The sequence below is a fragment of the Ambystoma mexicanum genome, chromosome 4q, assembly GCF_040938575.1.
Source record: "Ambystoma mexicanum isolate Mex_15411 chromosome 4q, UKY_AmexF1_1, whole genome shotgun sequence".
In the NCBI taxonomy this organism is placed as follows: domain Eukaryota; kingdom Metazoa; phylum Chordata; class Amphibia; order Caudata; family Ambystomatidae; genus Ambystoma; species Ambystoma mexicanum.
In genome coordinates, this window is record NC_090928.1 from 1,017,601,097 (window position 1) to 1,017,615,190 (window position 14,094).

The window sequence follows — 14,094 nt, forward strand, 5'->3', positions numbered from 1 at the left end:
CATTGAGTGGTTTTGTTTGAACATGCTTTGTACTGATCATTTTAAACAAATCGTGGGTAAATAGTGGTGGCATACGCTGGCATCTCTCACATGGTTTGCCGGTCATTGGAGAACATATAAAAGATGTGCCATGATCTGCTCTAGGATACAATGGGCATAGCACGAGTTCAATCTAAGATATTGCCCATATCGTAAACAAGCAGGGAATTAAGTGCCATAGTATACAGTATATTCATAATTTTTAGAAGGGCACTGAATATTATTACTTTGCCATTTAGTTTTGTGCTACTACCTGTATTCAATGGTTTTCTATCCACACTGAACATCATCTTTAAAAAAGTGGACAACGTGAAGCCTCAGACAGGATCGACAACTAGGTCAACTCTAGCAACAGAGAAAATATCTTTCAGTTTCAGGTCCCAGGTTCAATGTTAAAGTTTCTATTGAAGGAAAGAATGCCTCACCCGTCGCTGCACTCTGGTGATGTTTTCCCTAAGCAACTGGTGCTTGTCAGGTGTCTTATAAAAAAATCTCAGTCCTCTGTCTGAACCTAATCTCTCCTGTTAATGGACCCTACCCCTAATAGCAGAGGAAACAAACTTAGCCTAGGAATCATTCTCTCCCCCACCCCCATTTCTGGTCCCAACCCAATTGTGTCTTTATTTCTCTTTCAGGCCTGCAGGTACAGTTCTAAAAATGAGTACTGTATTGTGCCTCTTTTCCAAGAAAAGTTGACTAGACCTCCACTAAAATGCCCATGTCAGTTAAAAGAGTTTGTTCCTCATTTAGAGTGACTGGTGTTGAAAATCAGCTACTTGATAAATACATCAGATTCTGAAATTCAGCGTCTATTGCTTGGTCACCACAACCCTGCGGGGTGTTTCAATCCATCCTAGGTTACTGTATCGCTTAGCCTTGTGTGGGCCTTCTGGTTCTTCAGCCTGTCCCAGCTGGGCAGATTTCTCTGCCCTGTGTAGGCTATCCAACCTCTTTGGCCACCTGGATTTCCTATTGCTTTCACATCTTCGTGGGGTATCTTGTGGCTCAGCCTCACTTGGGCTATTTGGCCTATCAGGCCTTCTGTACTTCATACCAATCTCACCCCCCTTGGGGGGCTATCTCGGTCCCTCACCCCCTCCTCTTGCTTCTCTCTCTTAGCCGCGTACCTGGTTCTCCATGGCATTGTTAATTGGGGGAGGTGGCTTCTCCTTCCGTTGCGGAAACGCAGAGCAGATGTCTTTCTGCTGGGGGTCTTCCTCTTCGATTCCTCTGGTTTGGACTGACTGTCATGATCTCTGCTTCCAAAAGATCAGGACTTGCCCGACTCCCTTGGAAGCAGACCCATAACCCCGGTTCCGAGTGCCAACCAGTCCCAATTGGGACCTTTTGGACCCTGTCCTGGCGCCAGTGGCACCAGGCTCATAAAGATGCCCAGTCCCAGCGCTGGAAGCGCCGGGCTCATAATGCTTGGGTGGACTTACCTGCAGCAGACCATGCTGCTTACTTACCTGCCAGTTGAACCCCTGATCCTCTTCTGTTTGGGACTACTTTTCCTGTTGGGTGGGGCAGGAGCCACTCCCTAGGTTCAGAACACTGGAACTCTTCTGGAAAGCAGGAACTCTTTTCTTACCTAGGCGTGGCTGTGGAAGGAGACACCTAAGCACTACAGGAGGCTATTTAAACCACACCCGATGGATGAATCTTGCTTTGCGTTATTCTGCATTCTCTGCAGCAGAACGCTCATCGTGTCTTCTGCTTCTGATCCTGGGCCTAAGGGAACAAAGGCTTACCATCCTGGAATCCAGTCTTCAGCAGCACCTGTAAAGACAAAGAAAGAACAGGTTAGCACTACGGTCTTCAGTGGCAGCGCATCTCTTACCTGGTCCATCGGCTGTCACCAACGCCTCGCGCTGCATTCCGGCATCTGAAAGACAAAGGCTTACCTACTCTTTGCATGCTCCGGAGGTCTTCGCACTGCATTCCGGCATCTGAAAGACAAAAGCTTACCTACTCTTTGCATGCTCCGGAGGTCTTCGCACTGCATTCCCGCATCTGAAAGACAAAAGCTTACCAGCTCTTCGCACGCTCCGGAGGCCTTCGGCGCTGCATCCCGCATCTGAAAGACAAAAGAAGGTGCGTTTAAAGACATTGGGCAACTTTATTACTCACGTGCCATTACTCCTTCCCACGCCGAATCCAGTGGGTATTCCAGCACCCTTCAGCTTCTCTAAAGCTCCGAACTTGTACCTGCAAGATAAAAGGGACATTTAGTGCGCATCGTGAAACAGGCTACAAGCGCTTACTTATGTGCTTCCAGGCGCTTCTATTCCTCACGCGGGTTCGATCCTCAACTCTCATCAGCCCGCCATCCGCCATCGCCGGAACCCTGCAAAACAAGGGATATCATTACAAAAGACTTTTAAGACATTTGAAGTGCCCAGAACTTACCGTTCGTGCAGTTAACGACGGACAGCAGTCCTCTGAGGTCAAGAGGCCTGCACCCTTATCCAGTGAAGAAACTGGTTACGGCACCCTGCCCCGAGGCAGATGGAGAGCTCGGCGTTCACTTACCTAAGGTGAGGGCGTTAACCTTTGGGGTTCTACAGGAGAAGAGAAAGGGAAGAGGAGAGAGGCACCCAATAACCCCAGTTCATTAATCCCATATTTTCTATCTGCAGACATCTTACTCTTCGAGTCAGACATACAGTGCACAGAGGTCCAGCCCAAAGAGCCAACCGTGTGTTACACATCACCTTTGAAGATACGGCATTCACCCAGTCAAGACCGGCGCCTCTGCGGGAATCAGGTGAGCGTTACAGAACGCAAAGCCTACCGCAAAACTCCCACCTAGGCGCTATGGAAACCTCGGATACCGACCAGCTAGCCCAGTTACTTGGGGAACTAAGAGCAGAAGTGCATGCAGCCCGTCAGGAAACGAATGCTCTAAGAAGGGAACTGATTATTTCCAAGGAGCGAACAGACGATCTCGCTAGACAATTGCTACAGTCACAAGCCTGACAAACTCCGTTACCCGCATCAGGGGCAAATCTTCCTTCAACATCCTCTACGAACCCAGTGCAGATCAACCTACCTGGGAATGTACCTCTGGCTCCGCCCGAACGATTTTCTGGTGACCCAAAGAGGTTTGCAGTATTTATTAATCAGTGCCGGTTGCACTTCTTATGCCGGCCAGCAGCCTTTCCAACTGATCAAGCTAAGGTAGCTTTCGTGCTTTCGTACCTTAGTGGCAATGCGGCAGACTGCTCGATCCCTCTAGTTAATCAAGATGATCCGGTTCTCCATGATTTTCAAGCTTTTCAGCTCAGTATGGAAAAACTGTTTGCAAGACATTCACAGGGGCAGGCCTTGGACAATGAGCTCCTTTCATTGCGACAGGGTAATCAAGACCTTTTGGCTTATATTGCGTCTTTCAACAGACTGATAGTGGAAACTCGATGGCCTGAGGACAAAAGGATTACGCTGTTTTATAGAGGTCTACGTGGAGAGCTCAAAGATGTGTTCGCCCAAGTAGTGAATCCCCCGCAAGACTGTTCGGACTATATTGACTTAGTCGTTCAAATCGACCACAGACTGCAGAACAGGAAGGCCGATTGTTCCAAGTTTGATGCTCGAGTATTTTCCAAACCACCAACTCCTACCAAAGGAGTAGACTCCGGGGAACCCGTGCAAATAGGGGGCCTGAAAGGACCACTAACACAAAAGGAGCGGGAAAGGAGAAAACAGCTGCAATTATGCCTCTATTGCGGAAACTCGGGGCACTTTCTTCGAGACTGTCCGGTGAAACCAGCCAAGAAGGCAGTAGGAGCTGCAGTTACCAGGGTCACAAACTCTGAGCAGGGAAACGACCTCGCCCGACAAGAATAGAGGTCCTCTTGCCGAGCGTTAAAACCAGTTTTGTGACCTCGCATTTCGTGATACCTATGGTCCTCATTAGCCCTGAACATCCGGATCGATTACATGCGATTGAAGCTTACGTCGACAGCGGTGCCATCGGCAATTATGTGGATCATGAAATGGTTTTGAGGATGAACCTGACTCTTTGTCCAAAGGCTGTAAAGGACGTCATTACTACGGTGGATGGTACGGAGATAGCCTCCGGACCAGTAACGCATACCACCCAAGAAGTGATGCTAGTAAGTCAAGATGGACACCATGAGAAGATCGTGTTCGATGTGATCAAGGCCCCTCAGTTCCAGATTATTCTAGGAATTCCTTGGTTAGAGAAGCACAATCCTCAGATCGATTGGCGAGCAAGAACGGTTCAGTTTCCAGAATGTGTCTCTACTTGTCACCCTCGACCTGGTGTTGCACTGGCAGCAATTTCCTCGGAGGCTCCCCAGTTACCTCCTGAATACCTAGAATTCCAAGATGTTTTCCGGAAGGATCAGGCTAACTCTCTACCTCCTCATAGGTCTTATGACTGCCAGATAGACCTGATACCTGGATCTACTCCTCCTTGTAGTAGAATGTATGCCCTCACCGAGCCTGAGAATCTTCACCTCCGACAATACCTGGATCAATACCTAGCGAATGGGTTTATTCGCCCTTCCAAGTCCCCTGCTACCTCAGCTTTGTTCTTCGTTCCAAAAAAAGAAGGGGACCTTAGAACTTGTATAGATTATCGCGCCCTGAACCAGATCACCGTCAAAAATAGATATCCATTACCTTTGATCCCTGAACTCCTGGACCAAGTCAGAAAAGCATGCATATATACAAAGCTGGATCTTAGAGGAGCCTACCACTTGGTACGAGTAAAAGAGGGCGATGAATGGAAGACGGCCTTCCGCACCAAGTATGGGCTATTTGAATATCAGGTCATGCCCTTCGGACTTTGCAATGCCCCGGCCGCCTTTCAATATTTTATGAACGATGTCCTCAGAGAGCTCATAGATGTGTGTGTTGTTGTTTACATTGACGACATCCTCGTTTATTCTTCATCGGAAACTGAACATCGGAAACACGTGAAAATGGTCCTCGAGAGATTGCGGCAACACAAACTTTTCGCTAAGTTGGAAAAATGTGTTTTCAACGTGACTGAAGTTGAATTCTTGGGATTCATATTATCACCTAGCGGAGTGCGTATGGATTCAAAGAAGGTCGATGCAATTCTCAAATGGCCATCGCCATCCTCCGTAAAAGGTGTTCAAAGCATGTTAGGCTTCGCTAACTTTTACCGCAGGTTTATCCCCGAATTCTCTCGAATAGTCCAGCCCATCACCGCCTTGTTAAAGAAAAACAAACGTTTTGAATGGTCTACCGAGGCGGAACAAGCTTTCCAGGATTTGAAGACTAGATTTATCTCTGCACCGATCTTAAAACATCCTCGCCCATAACTCCCCTACATCGTTGAAACTGATGCTTCGAGCCTTGCCATGGGGGCAGTTCTATCACAAAAGGACCCAGTAACCAATCAGTTGCATCCCGTGGCATTTTGGTCCCGCAAATTCTCGCCTCCTGAAATCAATTACACTATTACTGATAAGGAACTTCTAGCTATCAAGTCCGCCTTTAAGGCTTGGCGGCATTATCTTCTGGGGGCCCGACACACCGTTACTGTGATTACAGATCACCGAAACCTGCAATATTTGAAAACCGCAAAAGCTCAATCCTCTAGGCAACTCCGTTGGGCACTATTCTTTGCCGAGTTTGACTTCATAATTACCTATCGACCTGGTACAAAAAACGGTAATGCTGATGCCCTTTCTCGGATGTGAGTGGAAGAACATTTGATCAATCCTAAACCTGTACCTATCATTCCCGAACAAAGAATTCTAGGTGTAATCGCCACACAATCCATAGAGGAAGTTAAGGATAAAGCCAGGCTACTGGTAACTCCAGCAGACATACAGAATTGGCATCTGCAGGGAAAGGACTTTACGGTGAAGGACAACCTATTATATTTCCAAGAAAGGTTATACCTGCCCAGCACAGATTTACAGAAAAAGGTAATCTCTTGTTATCACGATTCTTTAATGGAAGGACATCCCGGTATGACCAAGACCTCGGAAAAGATCAAGCGCTACTTCTGGTGGCCGTCTTGGAAAAAAGATATCAGAGACTTTATAATGTCCTGTGGAGTATGCGCCCAAAACAAGAGTCAAAAGGAAAAACCAGCCGGCCTCTTACGCCCTATTGACATCCCGCCTCGCCCTTGGCATACGCTTTCTATGGACTTCATCACCGATCTACCTCCATGCTCCGGATACAATACGATCCTAGTAATCGTGGACCTATTCTCCAAGATGGCGCATTTCATTCCACTCAAAGGCTTACCAACAGCAGCAACTCTGGCCCGAGAATTTCTCGAAAACATCGTCCGACTGCACGGTTTTCCTTCAGTTCTAATTTCGGATCGAGGTAGTCAATTTATTTCTCATTTTTGGCGAAGTTGCTGTCGGTCGGCTCAAATTGATGTGAGACTTTCGACCAGCCACCACCCTCAAACCGACGGACAAACCGAGAGGACCAATCAAACTCTGGAACAGTATTTGCGCTGCATGCTACAACAAACTGAAAAAACTTGGAAAGATATCCTTTGGATAGCCGAATATGCCTACAATAACTCTCTGTCCACTCGGGAACTGGGAAGACCCCGTTTTTTCTGTTATACGGTAGTCACCCGCGAACCTCGGAGTTGGATCCACTCCAAGATCTTGGAACACCAGCAGTAGACCACCTGCATTCTACAATCACCCAAGCCTTTAAGGAAGCCGTTTCTCTCCTTCAAAGGGCTAAAGAACAATACAAGAAAGGAGCAGACCAACATCGGAAGGAAGCCCCCCAATATCAAGTAGGAGATCAAGTCTGGTTATCCACCAAATATCTACCTCTAAAAGGACCACGCACATTCAACCCAAGATACCTTGGTCCCTATTCCATCACTACCATTGTAAATCCAGTAGCGGTCAAGTTGGACTTGCCCCCTCACATGAAGATACATCCGGTCTTCCACGTCTCTCTATTAAAACCCGTGCAACCTCAAACCCGACTAACTACATCTCCAAAACCTATTCTAGTTGATGGAGAACTCGAGTTTGAAGTCAAAAGCATCCTGGATTCCAAGATCTCCAAATCTAAACTATTTTACCTGATTGACTGGAAAGGCTACGGTCCCCAAGAAAGATCCTGGGAACCTGCAGAATATGTCCACACGCCTCGTCTAATCAAAAGATTTCATCGAACATTTCCTAACAAGCCCAAACCCCCGGAGAAGCCCGGTTTGGGAGGGGCCTTGAGGGGGGGTGCTGTCATGATCTCTGCTTCCAAAAGATCAGGACTTGCCCGACTTCCTTGGAAGCAGACCCATAACCCCGGTTCCGAGTGCCAGCCAGTCCCAATTGGGACCTTTTGGACCCTGTCCTGGCGCCAGTGGCACCAGGCTCATAAAGATGCCCAGCCCCACCGCTGGAAGTGCCGGGCTCATAATGCTTGGGTGGACATACCTGCAGCAGACCATGCTGCTTACTTACCTGCCAGTTGAACCCCTGATCCTCTTCTGTTTGGGACTACTTTTCCTGTTGGGTGGGGCAGGAGCCACTCCCTAGGTTCAGAACACTGGAACTCTTCTGGAAAGCAGGAACTCTTTTCTTACCTAGGCGTGGCTGTGGAAGGAGACACCTAAGCACTACAGGAGGCTATTTAAACCACACCCGATGGATGAATCTTGCTTTGCGTTATTCTGCATTCTCTGCAGCAGAACGCTCATCGTGTCTTCTGCTTCTGATCCTGGGCCTAAGGGAACAAAGGCTTACCATCCTGGAATCCAGTCTTCAGCAGCACCTGTAAAGACAAAGAAAGAACAGGTTAGCACTACGGTCTTCAGTGGAAGCGCATCTATTACCTGGTCCATCGGCTGTCACCAACGCCTCGCGCTGCATTCCGGCATCTGAAAGACGAAGGCTTACCTACTCTTCGCATGCTCCAGAGGTCTTCGCACTGCATTCCGGCATCTGAAAGACAAAAGCTTACCAGCTCTTCGCACGCTCCGGAGGCCTTCGGCGCTGCATCCCGCATCTGAAAGACAAAAGAAGGTGCGTTTAAAGACATTGGGCAACTTTATTACTCACGTGCCATTACTCCTTCCCACGCCGAATCCAGTGGGTATTCCAGCACCCTTCAGCTTCTCTAAAGCTCCGAACTTGTACCTGCAAGATAAAAGGGACAGTTAGTGCGCATCGTGAAGCAGGCTACAAGCGCTTACTTACGTGCTTCCAGGCGCTTCTATTCCTCACGCGGGTTCGATCCTCAACTCTCATCAGCCCGCCATCCGCCATCGCCGGAACCCTGCAAAACAAGAGACATCATTACTAAAGACTTTTAAGACATTTGAAGTGCCCAGAACTTACCGTTCGTGCAGTTAAGGACGGATAGCAGTCCTCTGAGGTCAAGAGGCCTGCACCCTTATCCAGTGAAGAAACTGGTTACGGCACCCTGCCCCGAGGCAGATGGAGAGCTCGGCGTTCACTTACCTAAGGTGAGGGCGTTAACCTTTGGGGTTCTACAGGAGAAGAGAAAGGGAAGAGGAGAGAGGCACCCAATAACCCCAGTTCATTAATCCCATTTTTTCTATCTGCAGACATCTTACTCTTCGAGTCAGACATACAGTGCACAGAGGTCCAGCCCAAAGAGGCAACCGTGTGTTACACATCACCTTTGAAGATACGGCATTCACCCAGTCAAGACCGGCGCCTCTGCGGGAATCAGGTAAGCGTTACACCGACAGGACTTCACTGTTGGATCCGCTACACACCGGATTGCTGCGTCTGTGTGTAGCTGTCTCGAGCTCCCTTGGCGGTCCTGATCTGCTTTGGCGCTCCACCTTCCTGGACTTGGCAGCGTACCATGGGCTCCGAGTTTCCTCCGCCAACCATGCCTACTGCGTGGCACTGCCCCTAGGATCGGTCCTCTCTCCTGCGCTCCAGCTCTGGCTTACCGTTATCGCCCTCAGAATGGATCTCTTTCTCTCTGTATGAGCCTCAGCCGATTTATGTTCCTCCCTTGTACGAGAAGAGACCCCATTGGATCCATTCTTCAGTTATGTAGGCTAACAGAGTAGGTTCTGAAACAAATCCAGTCACATTATTACATTGTTTAATTCATTTATAACCAGCCAGCACTTGGGACTCTGGTTTCAAGGGAGGTGTAGTCAAATCTTCACGTGGGGATTCTGTGGTAGGTGCGGCAGGGATCACACAGATACCGGTGTGAAGTGAGTATGTTTATTACAAGCACCCCATAGTCACCTCCTCAAGCCACTAACCAAACAGACAATCAAGTACACCAAAAAGGTTCCATGAAAGCCAATTTACAGTGCCTAGGTAAACATTCATGCACATGAACTGAATATTAGAACTGTTTTGTATAACCCATGTATCACACCTATGTATTACACTACAACACACCTCTCGCCCTTGTTTCAACTTCTGAAAAGATACAAAGTTAAATAAGAATAAAGAAAATAGAAAACAATATAACTAATGGAAAAATACAACTAATATTTCTAGCGACAAACATAATTGTTCAAATTATTTGGTAACGGTTTGACTCTTCTAGAACATCTGATGACTTTCTCCTCCCACATCTCTTATCATGCAACATCAACAGAAATAGCATTTCAACTACTTTGCTGGCCACCACTTTGTCAGCCACTTTTCCCTTTCCCATGTCTTTCCCCACCTCACATCCTTTGCATTCCACCCACACCCTTAACTCACTGTTACATGCAGCTCTACTCCTCTCCCATAAAATAATTTGGCACATCATCAGCCCACCATGCCCCTTATGAATCTTGAATAGCAATTCTAGTCTTGCTCCAAACAGTGCATAACTATTTCACATATCCGTTTCCTACACCTACTACCTTCCAGGGTTCCTCACAAACCTAGTACTCTTCACCCTTACTATATCTCCGACTTGAACTTGGCATCCCCTGCCAAATCTACTGGTATGATTCTATGCCAGTTCTCTTTGTCTCTCCCTTGCTCTCTGCAGTACTTCCCCTAAATGTATCTTAGGTTGTACACCTCTGCCTAGCCATGTAGGTCTCAACTTACACCATGGCTTCCTACCCCTCAACAATTCAATAGGTCTACACCCTCTAAGACTAATTGGTGTGTGGCTATGTGCCTTGAATGCCTCCGCCAGCACAGTTCTCCAATCCAATCTACTAGCTAGAGCTTACTGCACCACTTCCTTGATGAATCTGTTGATACGCTCAACTAAACAGTTGGCACTGTGGCTGTACAGAGCAGTTCTATGGTGTTAAGTCTCTATTTTCTTTAGAAAAGCTGAAATTTCACAAGACACAAATTGCACTTGCACTCCTTCAATATCAAAAACCATCTGCAAGCATTTTATGATCTTGCCTGTAGTCACAGATTGTACGGAGGCAACATTTATCCACCTAGATGTATTGTCCACTAATATCAGAAGTTATCTGGCACTACTAACACCTCAAATGGACCAATGGTGACCAGAGCTATTTTACAGGACACTTCATCTGGTACTTAGAAAAGGTGCAGGGGCTGCACCCTCACACTTGGCACTTATTCACACCATTTGTTCTACATCATGACCGGCCACCAGTATGACTCAAATAACCTTTTTTTGTAATTGTTCTTACCAAATGTTCATCATGGGCAATTTAACTAACTGTTTTCTGAATGCTACGGGATCTATAACCTTGTGTAACTCACTATGGACACTCTGCTAATTCATCCAACACTAATGTGTATTTCTTGCCTTCAACACTGTTCTCCACTTTCTTCCACCCCTCTCTCAAACCCTACCTCTGAGCCCCTTTCACTTTCCTTCCACCATTCTTTTTATTATCCACAGCGGGTATCACGTATGTTACTTGTGCCCCTTCTGCTTCCACTGGCAGCTCCTTTTCCTGTGCAGGCAGCCTGGATAAGCTATCGGGAACTGCATTTCTCTGGCCGGGGACATATTCCACAAGTAATTAATAATCTTGGATCTGGCAATTAGTGGTGAAATGTAGACAAAACCTGAACACGTGGTTCATGGCCTGTCCTTACAACATAAGGGAAACGCCACAAGATTATGACAATTTTTAGAAGCCCAAAATACTGCCAACACCTCTTTTTCAATAACTGAATATCTTGTTTCTGTATCCCTTAAAACTCTTGATGTAAAAGCAATTGGCCTATCCTCTCCGGGCTTTGGGATAATACAGCACCAACACCCACAGCACTGGTGTCAACTTTTAATACTGTTTTGTCCTTAACATCAAATGTGGACAGTTTAGTTTTAGTTTAGTTGAGTTTATTTATTTGTACCGTGCGCCGAACCCTGAGGTAACTGGGCGCCGGAGACTTGGCGGAGGTTACAGCAGAATATAGACAAATAAGATAATAACAGTAAGTGCAGTTGACCGGGTTACTGGTGGTCGAAAGGCAGACATAGGAAAAGAGTGCATTAATTAGTGTGTCAGACAGAGGTGGAGTTCTTGTTGGTGAGCCAGGACTTCGCTTTTCCTCTGAAGGTCCAGAAAGAAGGTTCTGCTCTAAGGTTCAGCGGTATAGCATTGCATTGTTTGGCAGCTAGGACCGGGAAGCTGGAGAAGCCTGCTTTTTTTAGGGAGAATTGGGGGATGGTTAGGCAGTCAGAGTACGGCGTTCTGGTTGGTCTGGTTGAGGTGTGTTTGTTGAACTTGTCTGCCAAGTAGTTGGGGCGTCATTAGAGAGGCATTTGTGGACTATGACGAGAGATAGGAGGGTGATTCTGTCATGAACAGGGTGCCAGTGGGCATCTTGTCTAAAGCTGGAGATGTGAGAGTGCCGCGGGATACTCAGAGTCACTCTGAGGGCATTTTTCAGAAGCAACTGCAGTTTGTTCAGGTTGCGTTCTGCAGTGCCAAGAAAGAGTGTGTTGCAATAGTCCATTTTTGAAAGCACTAGCGCTCTGGCTAGTGTAATGCAATTGGAAGGAAGGCGAGAGGAAAGATTTGCAGGCATTGATGAGCTTATTTGTATAAGCTGTGGAGGAGGCTGTAGTGTTCACCTGTTTTTTGAGCAAGAGTGTGGAATCTAGATAGACCCTTAAAGTTTTCATTTCTTTGGCCACAGTGATTAGGTTACCGTCCATGTTGATAGAAGCGTAACAGAGGTCCAGTTTGTTTAGCTGTGGTTGGGAGCTGATGAGGAGGAGCTCAGTTTTCTCGTCGTTGAGGAATAGGCCGTGTTCTGCCATCCAGGCTTGGACCTCCAGGTAAAGGTTGTTTATCCATATGGAGTCTTCTTCATAACAACCTGATAGGGTGATGAGAACCTGGATATCGTCAGCATAACTTGTGTATGTGACGCCCAGGTTATCAAGGTGGTCAAACAATAGCTTTGTGAAGATATTGTATAGGGTCGGCGAGACGCACAAACCTTGTGGGACGCCACAGAGGATGGGGATGAGGAGGGCTGAAGCCCCCGGAGAAAATACCCGGGTGGTTCGGTTGGCTAGGAAGGATTGGACCCAGGCGGTTGCCTGGCTAGGGAAAGCAGCTGAGGCTGTCAGATGTTCCGTGAGGATCTGATGGTCGAAAAGGTCAAAGGATGCCGAGAGATCAAGCAGCAGGAGAATGGCTAGATTGCCCTTATCCTTTGCCTCATCCATCTGGATTTTTTTTTAGGTCCAGGAAGGCTGTCTCTATTCAGTGCCTTGGTCTGAAGCCAGATTTTCTAAGGCTCAGGAGGTTATTCTCTTCCAAGTGCTTCTGGATTTGCAAGTAGGCCACTCTGTCTAAAATCTTTAGGATGTAGGGGACGGTGGTAATTGGCCTGTAATTGGTTGGGTTGTTGGGGTCTAGGTTTGTTTTTTTTTTTTTAGAAGGGGCATGCCCCAAGCCTCCTTGAGGCTGCTGGGGACTGAGCTAGTTTTGAAGGAGGCGTTGATTAGGGCTGTTATGAAAGGGGCTAGATCATTGGCACCTTCCTGGATGATGGATGGGCAGGAGTTCCCTTGGCATCTGGATGGCTTGAGGCCTTTGATGATGCCTTCCACTTCTTTCGTTGACACCGGGGTGAAAGAGAAGGGTGGGCATGTTGGAGTTTTAGAGGTGGGAGGTGGTGAAGGGTTTGCTTTTTTGGCTAGGCTGAGCTTTTTCTGTTCAATTCTGGATTGTAGGATGGCGGCAAGACTTTTTGGATCCTCTCACACCAGTCTGCATCTTTCATGCAGGTTTCTGAAGGTGTGGATGGGGACTCGAGTTCCCCGAGGATGATGAAGAGCTCTTTTGTTCTAGATTTGGCATTCTCAATTCTGTTGTCATAAGTCTCTTTTTTGGCCCTGAGGATAGAGGTTTTGTAGGTGGCGGCTGCTACCGTGAATAGTGTTTTGTTGGCCTGGTTGGGAGTTTTTCTCCAGGTGGCTTCTGCCACTCGTTTGGCGTTCCAAAGGATTTTGAGCTCAGGGGTGTACCATTTGTTCAAGTGGGCTACTGATTTAGCTTTAGTGAGTTTGATAAGGGCGATGATATCTACTGCTGATTCAAGTGTTTTATTATAGAGGTCAGCAAGTTAGGCCACATCTAAGTTGGAGTAGTTTGCGGGTGCAAGGATGTTGTGGATAAGGGCTCGAAGGCTCTGCAGGGTGATGTTACGGTTATTCCTGGTGAAGATTTGCTGGACAGTAGCCGGAGGGGTATTTAGTTGCGTCTTCCCTTCCCCACCATTCTCATCATAACCAAGTTCAAGCCAGCCCCTCGCAAATCCTGGTCAACGCACCAAAAGTCCCCATCGGCATAATTGAACACCCTTTGATCAAAAGTGCTCTCATCAATGCCCATTCACTGGTCGCCCATGCGCTGGACATCGCAGACCTCATATCCGCCAACATCCTGCATTTCCTGGCTATTACTGAAACCTGGCTGCATCAAGCATCGGGCCCAGCACTATCCCTTGCCATCCCAGAGGGCTATTCTATACTAAGGAATGACAGGGACTCAGGCAAAGGAGGAGGAGTAGCCTCTATCAGCAAAACAACCCTTGGCCTTAGATTGACCCCTCCGTCAAGCTTCCGGTCTGCTGAACTCCTGTCTGTTAAATTCCAACTCTCCACTACACA

General features: G+C 47.4%; 1 protein-coding gene across 2 annotated transcripts in view; it reads right to left on the bottom strand.

Annotated features, from left to right (window-relative positions):
• The window catches only part of GPATCH2 (G-patch domain containing 2), a 1,007,975-nt gene that overhangs the window by 316,107 nt on the left and 677,774 nt on the right, over positions 1-14,094 (bottom strand). The gene's annotated exons all lie outside the window — the stretch shown is intronic.